This window comes from Artibeus jamaicensis, unplaced genomic scaffold, assembly GCF_021234435.1.
Source record: "Artibeus jamaicensis isolate MK-2021 breed Jamaican fruit bat unplaced genomic scaffold, CSHL_Jam_final contig_482, whole genome shotgun sequence".
In the NCBI taxonomy this organism is placed as follows: Eukaryota; Metazoa; Chordata; class Mammalia; order Chiroptera; family Phyllostomidae; genus Artibeus; species Artibeus jamaicensis.
The window spans coordinates 6778660-6794239 of record NW_026521857.1 but is presented as its reverse complement, the minus strand read 5'-3'; the positions used below and the strand labels follow the sequence as shown (position 1 = coordinate 6794239).

The 15580-nt window shown below is 39.4% G+C and overlaps 1 protein-coding gene and 1 pseudogene across 1 annotated transcript in view; both read right to left on the bottom strand.

The window, feature by feature from the left end:
* Positions 1-15580, bottom strand: part of CAP2 (cyclase associated actin cytoskeleton regulatory protein 2) — a 149660-nt gene that overhangs the window by 18855 nt on the left and 115225 nt on the right. The window lies entirely within an intron of this gene.
* LOC119042984 (uncharacterized) lies at positions 14024-14183 on the bottom strand (annotated as a pseudogene).

Genomic DNA, 15580 nt, shown 5'->3' with positions numbered 1-15580 from the left:
CATTGTAAGAACACAGCACAAAATCTGAAAACACTGCTTTTGAAAGCTTTATTAAGATTAATTTTGAGAGCAGATGTTTGATTATATGCTTTTTTTTTGGAGGGGGCACAAAGACTTTTAAAAATGTCTGCAAATCCCTTTCTCTAACTTAATTTCGACTGTCCTGGGAACAGCTGCCCCTTCTAGTTTTAAATATATGACCTATAGCTGTCAGATAATGAGACCATTGTATGTGGCATGTGGAAGGCTTGCAGTTTTTATGTTACATATATGTACTATAACATTATATAACTATATTACATATAATATACCTGTGTACTAATGTGTGACGTTTCATTAAATGTTACTTGAAATAGTTATTAATTTTATTATTTTAGAATTTAGGTTTTATTCTGAAAGAGAAACTACTTCTAGTTCTTTTAAAAAAATTATTCATTGATTTAGAGCAAGAGAAACACCAATTTCTTGTTCCACTTATTTATGCACTCATTGGTTGATTCTTGCATGTGCCCTGACCAGGGATCAAACCCACAACCTTGGTGTACCAGGACAGTGCTCTCACCAACTGAGCTACCCAACTGCTTCTAGTTCTTAAATGAAATGTCCACATTGTTTTGCTCATGGCAGTTACACATGCAATTAACACCCCACTTCTGTCCTCAGTGACAAACATCATTGCATTAGTTATCCAGTTAATATAGGTATTGTGTAGCTTTGGATCTAAATAATCTACAAAAAGGACTCTAATTATCCACTTTGTTGAGTTTGTATAAAGCAGGACCAATAAGGTACTTTTAGACAGAGGTTTTATGACTTTGTAACAGAATTAAGCAAAACATGAAACATCACTGGTCGAGTAAAAAAAAATCAGTTACAAAGAGAAATTTCCTATCTATGATTTTCTGCTTTGTTAAATTGTTCCTTCCAATTAAATTGCTTGGACATTTTCAATGTTCACAGTTTAAATTCTTAGATTTTTGAAACCCAATAACTTTTATAAGTAGCAGATGATCAACCTAGGTGCCCATCAGTAAATGAATGAAAACTATGGAATTCTATGTAGCAGAAAGAAAGAAGGAGCTCCCACCCTTTGTAACAGCATGAATGGAACTGGAAAGCATTATGCTGAGTGAAATAAGCCAGGCATTGAAAGACAAATACCATATGATCTCATCTTTAACAGGAAGCTAAACAACAAAACAAACAAGCAAGCAAAATAAAAACAATGACACTGAAATAGAGAACAGGGGGACAGTGACCAGAGGGGCGAGGGGAGGGAATTTAAGGGGAAAAAGGGGAAAGATTTACAGGAACTAGTATAAAGGATACATGGACAAGAACTAAGAGGGGTAGAAATGGGAGCACATGGGGGTGGTGGGCTGGGATGGGAGTAAAAGACGGAAAACTGTACTTGAAAAATAATTAAATTAAAAAAAGGAAAAAAATGTAGCAGATGATCTGGTTTAAATAGAACCTTACTCTTTGATAGACAGATTGAAAGTGAATCAGAATAAGTGGAGCTCGTTTGTCAGTTCATTCAACAAGTTTACCAAGGGCTACCTTGCAAGGAGCTGGGTATATGATGAAAAATGAGCCGTACATCTTATTTGGTAAGAAGTTTATAACCTAGTGGGAGTGTCAAGTACATAAATAAGCTAACTCACAAGCAGTTTGACACGTGTCATGTGTCATGTGAGCAAAGGACTCTGGGGGCACCAAGGAGCGTGTGACCATCTCTCCTCAGGAGAGTGGGCCCAGGACAGCCAGAGAAGGGGCTGCTGTGGCCGCACCATCCAATGTTTTGTAGAGAACAGAGGTCCTGTGAGAGACACTGAGGGGCTTTTAGTTGGGAGAAATGTAGGTATAAATAACGTTAATCTCAACTCTGAGAACAGGTCAGGCGACCTACATCTTGGCCCATGTTTTCACAATTTTTTAAGAAGCAGAGACTAAGAAAATAAAAATAACATGTGGCAGTGTCTTGGAACAAATGGATTGCATTCCTCATAACAGAGCTTTTGTTACAATGTTTCTTCTATACAACGAGCTTAGTGATAGTAATATTTTGAGCCACCTGTCTTTAAGTATTTGTGGAGCTCACAGCTAAAGCTGCAAACTGAAACAGCTGACACACAGTGGGATGGGATGGTTTTTACCCTGTCCCCATCCACCCCTCATGGCTAGCACTCCAACCCCCGCACATGCCCATACGGCTGTCTTCTGTGTCTCTGTTAGATTCTTTAAAAAAAAAAAGATTTTATTTATTTATTTTTAGAGAGAGGGAGGGAGAAAGAGGAAGAGAAACATCAATGTGTGGTTGCCTCTCATGCACCCCTCACTGGGTACCTGGACTGCAGTCCAGGCATGTGCCCTGATTGGCAATTGAACCGGTGACCCTTTGGTTCACAGGCCCCGGGCTCAGTCCACTGAGCTACACCAGCCAGGGCTTAGAGTCTCTCTGTAGTTGTCCATCCTGAAGCCCACCTGGCCCACTAATCACCTGGTAGCCGTGACAGCTTCCCTATGCCAGATTATATTCCTTAAAAACAGTTTAAAAATCTCCAAGCCATTTAGTCACATATACATCCGCATTAATATGCTAAAACTATGATGTTCTTTCATAATGTTTTATAACTGAACATTTTGTTCAAATGCCATTTTATTAATATTACCAAAGAAAAAGAATTTCAAATGTGTAATGTGACATAAAATAACAGGATGATTACCAGGAGGGAGAGAGCATATACAGAATAGGGGGGAGAAGTCAAACGGAAGAAGCACCAGTTTCAGAATGAAAGACTAACTTTGTATATACATGAATCAGTTTTCATCACAGCAGGAAATGCTTTCCAAATCGGTGATTTAAGGTTTGTTTATATTTTAGCCATCAAAACTAGTTTCTATTTTATGCTAGCTATATTTTGATTAAGAACTGAGTGAAACCAATACATGTCCAAATTTGTTGATTTCTACAAGTATTTGTAAATTTTACATCCGTATTTATATCACACTTTTATTTGAAGACAACTATAGTCCATAGAAAAGCTTGCACAGAAGCTCACAGATGATCATCCTGTGCAACCCAGATGTAAGCCAAAGTGAATTTGTGACGTAAGTCTCTATTCTTTTATTTTTATCACTTCCGATAATTTTGAAATGTCTTCTGCCAATGAAAACAAAGTTTCTGGAGGCCTTTCCAAGAAAAGAGAATTGTTAAAAATACTACAATGAAATGCTGTATAATATTTTAAGCATATGTTTATTCATATTGTTTAAAAAGTCAACGTAGGGACTATTTCTCATCTCATCTATAGTACCAGAACGTGGTATTACCAATCATACTTGCTTGCAGTCTAAATGAAAAGGTGGTCCCACAACCATGGAAGAATGTGGGGCTCATTGTGATCCCTTCCCTTCAGGAGCAAGACTCTAAACCCCTTGTGTCGAGATAGAAGTAAGGAGGGAAGGCAGGATGAACCCAAATCTCATGACTTTTCATCAAGGACTTTTGATGGCTTCACTCTTCCTATGCTCCCCACCCTCCTGTGGTGTCTATAGGTCATGCCTTTGATGACCTGGAAGGATTTGAGCTAAGGCCGTAGATGCAAGAAGACAGAGCAAGAAACAAAGTCCCTTTAGAGAAGAAATAATAGTTTAAGTTGGAAACAGTTTGGGAATAACATATACAGTCCAGTAACTTAGTGTTATTATTTGTTGTTCTCCTAATTTGTCTCCAACGTGGCCCTTCAGAAACCAGAGGTGGTGATTTCTGTTGGACAGAAACTAGGAATCTTTGAGAACAGCGGACCAAGCCCTCGGGGCAGAGTCCAGAACATATTGAACACATTCCGATTTGCTGAAGCGGTCCAGCTATTCTGCACAAATTTTCTTGATGACTAGCCTCAGTTATTAGTTTGGCCTTGCTTTGCTCCTGCTATCAGAACTAAATCTGGAATTTCCAGATTGTCTTTTCTTCTTGTCTGCCAGCATTGGCAACTTGAAGATAAAATTTCTCATAAAATAAAAGGGAAGATAACATTAAATTTTCCACGGGAAAATTTCCCGGAGTTAAAGATAGCAGAGTATACTCATTAAAGAGACAAACTATAGATAGCCAACACTGATGGAGACCGAGAGTGACTGACATGTGGCTTGAATTATCTGAACAATTACTTTATTTGGCCAGAGAGGCTGAGGTCTGAGCTATCACTGAATTAAAGTTGCCGATCCTCTTTCAGATTTTAGGTTCATAAGAAAACTACTGTATTGCTCTAATTATCCCTACTTGGTAGATGGCAAAGGTAGGGGTGAGGCAAAATAATAGTTGTGCCAAAGTTGATTTACATTTGCCTTGGTATTATATGTTATTTACTTAGGAAAAAAATAAAAAAAAATAGAAGCATCAATATCTGCTGAGCTTTGTCATGGAGGCACACTAAGACACAGTAACTTTTGTCTCAAGTTCAGCTCCAGAGTTCACAGGAAAGTTTCACTGGTGCGTAGGTCTGGAACAAGTTCTGCTATTGGCTCAGCTTGCATCAGGGGTACAATCTGGACCAACAAATGTGGTCCAGGCTTGGCACTATGTTATATTCTGTGAAGGGTTCATTTCATCTTTAGAAGACAATCTGCACCTTTCCCCCATTCCTTCTCGAGAAAACGCTTTTGCTCAATCTAATGTTATATGCATTTCCCGAGTTTATACCAAATGGGAATAAGGGACATGCAGGCGGTGAGGGACAGGTGCAGGGGACGCACTGGAGACCAATGTGCCCCTATACTGACACGCATCCTTCATTTCAATTACCATCATTTGATAGAACAAAAAGGAAGTTCAATTTATGTGGCTTTTGAACAATGGGCACAATCTGTATAGTTAATGGAATAACACTATGAAAATTTCACTGTGAAGACTGTGATGACAAATTAATATGTTCAATTTCTCTTCAAACACAATGTGTTTGGACATTGTGTTTCAGGCCCTGTACCAGTCACGGCTGCACATTCCAGTGGACAGGGAAAAGGACTCTGTTTTCGGGGTGCTCACAGCCTCGGGGTGGGGTGGGGGTTGGGAGAGAAGACACCGCTGCATTTCCAGACTCCTGGCACTTTGGCTATTGACCTCGTATCTTTGCTCAGGCTGCGCCTTCGTTTGGAAGGCTCTTCCCCAATTACTATCTGGAAAATTCTTAAATATCCTTCAAGGCTCAGCTCAAAGTTCTCTTCTTTTATAGGTTTTCTGGGGCTCTCCTAAAAGAAATTTCCTGTTTCTCTATTACCAGGACCCGCTAGGAACACCCTCATTTGTCTGTGAAGTCAGGTCTGGTCATCTCCCAAGCCTGGGCCCTGAAGAGCCACTCACTATTCATCTTAATGTTGCCAGTCATGTGGCCCAGCACCTGAAACAGTGCTTTGTTAATATCTACTGAAGTGAAGAAGTAACTGCTTTATAAAGCAGAAAGTGCTAAGCACCATACAAGAAATACAGACTTTAAGAAGTGTTATGGAGGTTCCGTGGAGGGGAAGGAAAATGTCCAGGCTGGGGCAGGACGTGGTCATAGGCAGACATTAGAGAGGCTTCTGGGGGAGCGGACTGTTTGAAATCCCTTCGAAGGATGAATGGATCGAATGTGACCAAGGAAGCAAGAGAAAGGGGATTCCAACAGCAGGGACATGAGTGTTGTCACTGCGACAAATACATGTGACTGATTCATTAGCTACCACAGTTACGGATCCACATTAGTACTGGCTTTCAAAGCATTACCAGTGGTGAGACACAGTCTTAATGAAAGTGTCACTATTCACAATTTTCTTTCAGAACTGCCTTTGGACCCACTTACCAAAATATGCAAACCAAAAAATCACTCCTGCCTTTGTACTTTTCCCCTTTTGACTAAAAAGAATTATGATTTAGATTAATTTTTCTCCAAAGAGGGTCTCAATGGCTTTTGGCTATTTGAAAAGCTAAAAGTCACTTTTAAAGAGGGAAGATTTGCTACCACTTAGTATCCAAAAAAGGATGAGCCAGAGGCTTTATCTGTCACTGCCCTTTCTCACTAGGGACAGGGTGACAGATAAAGCCACTTAGCTGTGAAGGTGATCACCAGGAGGCCCAGTCTCAGGAACTTGTGTGTGTGTGTGCGTGTGAGTGTGTGTGTGGTATGTGGTGGGGGGTGGGCTTTGGGGAGTGGAGGCTAAGAGGCCGGACCCAAAGGCATGGCACCTTAGTAGTGAATAAGAGTCTGGGGTGCCCACTGTGGCTCCACTCTGGGCTGGACTGACAGCTGAGTTGACTCAGGGTGTCTTTCTATCCAGGCACCCCAACACCTGCTCTGGGAAGCACCTCATCATGCACCCTTAAGCCACAACTCCTAATTTTCCTAAGGCTCTGAAAAGAGAGTGGGCAACAGTTATACCACTGCAGTTATACCACTGCCTTCAATATCACACGTTAAAGAATTTTATATAAGCACGCCTGAATTTAAATATTCCCGGGGTGATGGTTTAAATAAATCAGGAATGTGTATTAACTTGCTGGCCCTCAGGTAGAGAGAGGTCAAGTTCTTGCCCTGGCTGGTATGGCTCAGTTGGTAGGAGTGTTGTCCTGTAGAATGAAAGGTCACAGGTTCAATTCCCAGTCAGGGCACATGCCTATGTTGCAGGTTCTGTCCTCAGTCAGGGCACATATGAAAAGCTTCAAATCGATATTTTTCTCTCACATCAATGGCTCTCTCTCTCCCTCCTTTCCCCGCTCTCTAAAATCAATAAGCACGTCCTCAGGTGAGGATAAAAAATTGAGTTCAAACTCTTGGTTATGGGAAAGTTTTGGCAAATAAAATAATCTTGATCATCAAAGTAGGCAGTTTTAAAAGTAACCACTGTTTTGATTTAGAGAGAGAAAGATTGAAAACATTTATGTGTTCTTATCAACTAACAAAACTCAAAGGTATTTATGAGACAGTAAAGTAGTTCTAAATACAAAAAGCTTACTTAGAGCTTTATAGTATGGCTAACCCTAAACTGTTTTGTATAAAGTTGTAGATATTTATTTTTAACCTACACTTATCCTAGTGAAGATACGGGGCACGTAAAACTAAAATCATCCCAAAGCTTCAAAAGACGGACTTTGAACTTATAGGCAGTAATCTATCAAATAAGACAACTGGTCAGTAAATAACCAAGAGATCACTCCATAAAACCTTCTTACTCCTTAATTCTATAAGCCTGCATGTGCCTCCAACACTCCAGAAACTCTTCTTATTTTCTTTTCTTTTTTTTTTTTGACGTGAGAGAGAGAGAGAGAGAGAAAATGAGAGGAAGAGGCATTGATCAGTTACCTCCTGTATGTGTCTGACGTGGGACCAAACTTGCAACCTGGGCATGTGCTCTGATTGGGAATTGAACCCGCAACCTTTTGGTGTATAGGGTGATGCTTCAACCAAGCCACCCAGCCAGGGCAGCAGAAACTACTTTGTAAAGGTCGCTGATAAGGAACATGATGTCAGCCTTTTTCCAGTCCTTACAGGGACAGTGAGCGCCAGCCCATCTTTCTTAGAGCTCTGAGACCCTGCACTCCACTTCTCTTGTCTCCGTGACTGATTTACACCATTCTTCAAATAATGGTGTCCTCCAGGATCTTATCCTCCACCATATTATCTTTTTTCCTCTCTTCTCATGTATGTAACTATCGTCTCTACGTCTCCCCCACTTCAGTGATGGTCAGACCTGCACTTCACCTGCTTGCCACACCTCTCCTCCTCCACGGATGTCTCACCTGTACCCTAAAAACAACATGGTGAAAACTTGTGAATATTTTTCTTGCTTTGGTACTAACACCTCCTGTCGATTCCCCTATTTTCGTTGATGTTATTCTGACTCTCCCGGACTTCCAGATTGGAGACTTTGTGTTTAGAGTTCATCTCTCTCCCCTCCCCCTTCCGCCTCTTCCCTTTGTCCTCCAACTCAGTGTCCACTCTACTCCTTTCTTTGCATTGCCATTGTCTCACTCTGGGTCACCTACTAATCCCCCACCCCTGGCCATCCGCCGGTCTCCTAACAGGTTCCAGGGCCTCTGATCTCTTCCTTTTTCCATCTGTCTTGCACATCTTTCTGCTTAAAAACCTGCCGTGAAGGAAAAAACAAACTTGCACACCACAGAGGAATATCTTCTTAGGATAACATGTAAGGATTTAACCATCTGGCCCCAATTTGCCTTTCTGTTCTCATCTTTTGCTTCTTTCCTCTTTGAAAAACTACCACCTTTTCTCTCAAAGTACCTTGTTCATGTCCTGTGTGCTGAACTTGGGAATACCTACTTCAAGACCCAAACCCAATGCCAGCCCAGTTGTTGCCCTTCTGGTCCACCCGAGTCTAATTAGCAAGGTTTATTTCCAACATAGCCTTATAGTGTTATTTATTTTTGCTGCATAATTAAAACTTGGTGTTTGATGGCAGAAACTGTAACATAATAAACATCATGCCGGATGTGTGCTCTGCATGTGCTAGATAGCAATAAATGGTTACTAAATAAATGAATGAGTAAAAATTAATGATTTCCCTTGAGTCTCCCTCAGGCTGGACTCCTTTGGTCTGACTTAAATATACAAGAGCAGTGCTTTTCAGACTTTAACATGTGTATAAAGTACCTGGGGAGGTGTTACTAAAGGTAGGTTCTGATTCAGCGGCCTGGGGTGGGGCCTGAGATACTGTGTTTCTAACATTCTCAGATTGCCGAGGAGTGAGAACCACACTGCATTACAGGATTGGGCATCCTGTACCCGCCATGTTTTCTTGTTTATGCTGCTCAATGTGTTTTGAGCTTGCCTCTAGCATGCCATGCACCCCATTCTATCATGTGGTATGGTTTATATATTCAGCTGGAATGTGCATTTCAGTGGACAGGAACTGTGTCTACTGGGCCATATATCCATTTTGGTATTGCCAGCACATTGCTCAGAACTCAGGGTAAAGTAGGTTCTTGAGCCATGTTTAATTCCTGCTGAACTCACAGCCATTTCCAACCTAACTCCATGTGGAGCTCATTTGTTAGTCAGTGACACTCCTTACTCCCTCCGAGTAGCCTGTGTGCTCTTCCCCAGGAGAAAAAAAGGAGCTAAAACCCAAGAGCAATTAATGCAGATTGAATGCAGCTGTGGTCAGGTGGCGTGGAGAGAGCCATTCTCTGTACCCATAGAGACTGATGTGCTTCTGACCCAGACAAGCGACACACCACCTCTGGTTTTGTTCCTTCATTTTTATTGATAAACTGAAGGCATAGGTTTGGGAAAACTTTACTGTGTGTAAAGTTTATTTATTTATTCCACAAAGAATAAATAAATATTCATCAATTTATTACACAAAGGCTATATTATATGTATCTTGGACTTTTTGTAAATAAGTGTTTGTGCACTCTGCCAAACAATAGCAAAAATAATAATAATTTTAAACAATCCATAAAATAATACTGTTTATAGTTTAAATAAAAATTTAGATATAAAGACTGAACTTTTGCTTGTAAAATCAAAGGAAGACAGGAGTCCAGGCTTGAAAACTTAAAGGCATACATATTAAATGACATGCTACAGAGTCTACATTATTTATGAGTCAGGGTACCCCCTGGCTGAATTTTAATTTGATCACGAGCAAACTGCTAACTTTTCACTTTGTGAGTGGACATTTGGTCTTCATGTTTAGAAATAGTTTGAAAGATGTCTACCTGGAAGAAAAGGAGTGATCTTATCGTCTCCTGCTTTGAGGAAAATAAAGCCCCACCTTGCGTAAAATTGTAACCATTTCCAACTAATATTTGCACTTTCTGGAGTTTCAAGGGAGGTTAGGATGCATGACAATTTGTGTATAGAATAGATTTTTTTAAAAAGTCACTTATTAACAGAAAGAATGACATCACGATTACGTAATACTTTATACACATTCACTGGTGTGTAGTTTGATTCTGCTTTACAAATAATTGCATTGTAGTTGTTTTCACAGCTAAAGTAATTCGGAAAAACATATGAAAGGACAAAAGTCTACCAAGTTTAACAGCAGAAAGTTAAGAAAACAACCACATTTTATCCTATTTATGAAATTCTTTTTATGACCTCTTCCTGGCCAGATCCACCTAGAACAGAGTAATAGCTGAAATGTTAATCTGGACAATTTATAGAAAACAATCAGGTATTTCAGTAATTATACGTGTGAAGAATAGGCCTTCGTTTTTCAGCTTTAGTTATCTGATTTGCAGGAACTACCAATGAATAAGAGAAATCTGGCAAACTACAAGAAATAATAATTTACGATATTGGGTTCCTGCCAAAAGATCAGTTTATTCCACAAAGTGTATTTGAGACCTAGCACATAGGAAAGTATGTAAATTAATATGGAAAAGAGTTCCCAATAATTAAACTACTTCAAGACTGCAAGGAGTTTCCAGTATAGAGTCCTAGGCCACGGTCATGTTGAAGACACGCTGACAGAACCAGAAGATTGTATTTGCCATAGAAAACGTAGCAAGAAATTCCAGATGGATTACTTCGCAGCTGCTTCTTCCCCAGGAAGCACCTCCACCCCCACTCGTGCCCATGGACCCCTTTGCCAGTCACATCCTGAAAAATGGCTGGCTTCAACGCTTTGCATTTTGCCGTGACAACTGAAGGGAGCAACAGTTGTCTGACACAGCTGCAGTCTGAACACACAGGTTGGGAGTGGGGAGCAGGCACATACAGTTCATTCTGGCCGCTAACTCAGAGGGAACAAGTCTTTCTCAGAGCGATGTCCCCTTGGAAACTCAGTATCCAGCAGCATGCATGCAGTTAGTGTAAAACTCCACCAAAACTCCACAGAGTGCAAACCTCAAGATCCAGTTTGAAAGAAGAAAATAAGTGACTCAAAATACTTGATTTGTATTTTAAGTTAAAAACTATAATTAAAAATAATTTATAACATTTTTTTCACCCTCAACTCTTAGAAGAGAACAAAAATGTGAGGAAATAGGTTTCTGTGCATAAAACTTGTCAAAAGATTTTGAACATATGTTACCTCGGAAGCAACATTTTCTTATCATAATCACTCCTTTCCTTTTTAATAAATAAATAAATAAAATTTTATTAAAATATTTTATTGATTATGCTATTACACTTGTTCTGTTTTTCCCTCTTTTATTCCCCTCCAACCTGCATCAACCCTCCCACCTGCATTTCCCTCTTTACTTCTCATCCATGGGTTATGCATATAGGTTCTTTGGCTTCTCCATTTCCCATACTATTCTTAATCTTCCCGTCTATTTTGTATCTACAATTTATGCTACTTATTCCCTGCATCTTTTCCGCCATTCTCCCTCTCCCTCTCCCCAATGATAACCCTGCATATGATCTCCATTTCTGTGATTCTCTTCCCGTTTGCTTAGTTTGTTTGCTTAGTTTGTTTTTGGTTTTTTAGGTCTGGTTATTGATAGTAGTGACTTTGTTGTCATTGTACCATTCATATTTTTGATCTTCTTTTTCTTAGGTAAGTCCCTTTAACATTCATATAATAATGGCTTGGTGATGATGAACTCTTTTAACTTGGCTCTTTTAACTTATGTGGGAAGCACTTTATCTGCCCTTCCATTCTAAATGATAGCTTTGCTGGATAGAGTAATCTTGGATGTAGGTCCTTGCCTTTCATGACTTTGAACACTTCTTTCCAGCCCCTTCTTGCCTGCAAAATTTCTTTTGAGAAATCAGCTGATAGTCTTATGGGAACTCCTTTGTAGGGTAACTGTCTTTTTTTCTCTTGTTGCTTTTAAGATTCCTTCCTCATCTTTAATCTTAAGTAATGTAATTATAATGTGCCTTGATGTGTGCTTCCTTGGGTCCAACTTTTTGGGGACTCTCTGAGCTTCCTGGATTTCCTGGAAGTCTATTTCCTTTGCCAGATGGGGGAAGTTTTCCCTCATTATTTTTTCAACTAGGTTTTCAATTTCTTGCTCTTTCTTTTCTCTTTCTGGTACTCTTATGATTCAGATGTTGGAACGTTTAAAGTTGTTCTGGGGGTTCCTAAGCCTCTCCTCATTTTTTAAAAAACTTATTTCTTCATTCTGTCTGGTTGAATGTTTCTTTCTTCCTTTTGATCCAAACCATTGATTTGAGCCCTATATTCCTTCCCTTTACTGTTGGTTCCCTGTACATTTTTCTTTTCACAGCCTTCAGTTTTCCCTTTATTTTGCAACCATCTTCAATCATTTCTGTAAGCATCCTGATTACCACTCTTTTGAACTGTGCATCTGATAGGTTGGTTATTTCTTCATCACTTACTTGTATTTTTTTCTGAAGCTTTGATCTGTTCTTTCATTTGGGCCAATTTTTTTTGGCTTGGGGCATCAAAACCTTCTATGTTTTGTTACATAGTAAGGGGTGAAGCCTAAGGTATTTGCCAGGGTGGGGCACCCTATATTCTTGCAATGTAAGTGGGGGAGGTATCCAAGAGGGAACAATGCTGCTTGCTTGGCTCTCTGCTGGCTTTCAGTCACTTCTGCCCCTACCCACAAGCAAACTGGGCCCTTCTAGTGCTGGTTCCCAGGTGGGTGGGTTTGTGCACATTACAGGATCCTGTGGGTCTCCACAATGAACTCTTCTGTGAGGCTGGGAGTTTCTCCCACTGCCACAGGTTTTCTCAGTCAGAGTTTTTTTAGGCTTTATTTCCCCATGCTGGAGCCCTGGGTTGAGCTGTCTGTCTTGCTCCCCAGTTGTTCCTCTTGCATGCAAATGTGGGATTGCCTGGTCTATCAGTTGCCACTTCCTTTACCCAGGTCTTCTAGCCACTGCCTTGCCTCAAGTCCTCTCTGCTCCAGCTGCCCCTCTCTGCCCCTCCTACCAGTCTGGATGAATGTTTCTTCTTTAATTCCTTGGTTGCTGGACTTCCATACAGTTCCATTTTGTGGCAGTTCTGGTAGTTTTTTGTTTTTAAATTTGTTGTTGTCCTTCTTTTGGTTGTGCAAAGAGGCACAGTGTATCTACCTACACCTTCATCTTAGCCAGAAGTCATATTTTTTATTGTTTATTCTATTACAGTTGTCCCAATTTTCCCCTTTTGCCCCTCTGCACCAGCCTGCCCCTCTAGCCCATAGTCAACCCCCTCTCCATTGTCCATGTCCATGTGTCATTCATACACATTCTTTGACTAGTTCCTTCTCCTTCCTTCGCCTCCCTCCCCTCCCATAGTTATCAGTCTGTTCCATGTTTCCATGTCTCTGATTCTACTTTTCTTGTTAGTTTATTTTGTTCATTAGGTTCCAGTTATAAGTGAGGTCATATGGTATTTGTCTTTCACTGCCTGGCTTATTTCACTTAAGGTAATAGTCTCTAGTTCCATCCACGCTGTCATAAAATGTAGCATACCCTTCTTCCTTTCTGCTGCATACTATTCCATTGTGTAAATGTACCACAGTTTTTTAATCCACTCATCTACTGATGGGATCTTGGGCTCTTTCAAACATTAGGTATTGTAAATAGTGTTGCTGTGAACATAGGGGTGCATAAGTTCTTTTGAATCGGTGTTTCAATATTGTTAGGATATATTCCCAGCAGTAGAATCACTGGCTGGGTCATAAGACAGTTCATTTTTAATTTTCAGAGGAAATATTATACTGTTTTCCATAGTGACTATACCAGTCTGCATTCCCACCAACAGTACACTAGGATTCCCTTTTCTCTACAACCTCACCAGCACTTGTTGTTTGTTGATTTATTAATCATGGCCATTCCAATGGGTGTGAGGTAATGTCTCATTGTAGTTTTAATTTATATCTCTCTGATGGCTAGTGATGTTGGGCTCGTCCCTTTTTTTAAATTGACACTTATGTTTTTCATTGCCACTTATCTCCCCTACACCCCTTTCCAATCCTCATTTTTAATATCTGGCCAAAACTTTACAATAGCACTCTTCCATTAAAAAAGTGAAAGAAATACTTTGCTTTACAGCAATTACCACTTTGAATAGAATCTCCCATTGTGTATGTTAGGTTGGCATAAGCTTTTTGTGGTGCATATAGGACTGTCCATTAAGATGGAATACATTTCTTAAAACTGCTGAATATTGTGGTATCAATGAACACCAACACTACATGTTTCTATATTATTTCCTGATCCTTATCATTTTATACATGCATACTACACTTGATCTTAGCCTAAAGGCCGAGAAGCAATATACATGCATACTTTTAGCAAAGTTGTGATCAGTAGGAAAATAAATGAAGTGACTTTTATTTAATTTTTTCCCCATATGCCATTTGATCAGATAATTCTAAGAGCTCTTTCCTTCCTCTTTGCAAGAATGCTGTGATTATGGCTATAATTATTTATCATTCATTTTGCTGATAAGTTGGCAGACCATCATAAGTGAGCAAAAACTTATTTAATTTATGCTATGGATTATGTTTTGGGAACTTTTAAATAGTTTTTAATAACTTAAATACAAATTTAGATTAAAATAGAGACTATAATTTTTATAATAAAGTTTTAAAAAGTTTTATCCCAAACCTTATTAGAATAGGACAAAAATACCAGGAAAAAGGTTTGTATGAATATGTCTTAAAGCTTGTTAAAAGATTTTGTACAGGGAGGGGCACTGGGGAGCCAAAAAAAGAAGATTTTGTACATATGATGTTATCTCTGAATCAACATTTTTTTACCATAATCATTCCTCACTTTTACTATCTGTCCAAAACATTATCATACTAATGTTCTATTGAAGAGGTGAAGTAGATGCTCTGCTTTATAATGGTTACCATTCTGAATGTGGTTCTTCAGTAGCGTGACATGTGCTCAGTAAGTAATAGCTGTCATTTTGATTGTGGCAATCCATGTTGCCCAATTAATGCTCTGAGAATCACTTACATTTTGCACAAATATAACATCTGTGTTTTATAACATGTCTTTCAAAATGTGGGATGTGAACTATTAGTGGGCCATGAATTTAATGGGTCTCATCAAGCATTTTATTAAAAAAATGAAATAAGCCCTGGCTGGTGTAGCTCAGTGGATTGAGCACGGGCCTGTGAAGCAAAGGGTCACTGGTTTGATTTCCAGTCAGGGCACATGCCTGGGTTGCAGGCCAGGTCCTCAGTGGGGGACACATGAGAGGCAACCACACATTGCCGTTTCTCTCCCACTCTTTCTCCTTCCCTTCCCCTCTCTCTAAAAATAAATAAAAAATATTTTTTTAAATGAAATAAAATTAGAAAAGAAAATATGTGAATGCATATCATAAGGTAAGAAAAAGTGTTGTTTGTGAAACTTATTTTACTGTTGTGGATATGGTGTGTATAAAAGTGTTTCTTATACTGGATTTCTTACAATGGATTGTCTTAAAGAAGTCTGAAAGTCATTGTCATAAGGCATATATATCTAATGAACATATGAAAAGATACGTATTTACTCTAAAATAAAGCAAAACAACGATTACATTTATTTTCTATAATTAATAACATTTTTTTACATTCAAAGAACAACTACTTAGCTCTTCCCATTGCATTAGAGGTATCAAAACCATTTAAAAGTGATTTTCTATTCACTTTCCATGGGCACCATTAGAGAATTAATAG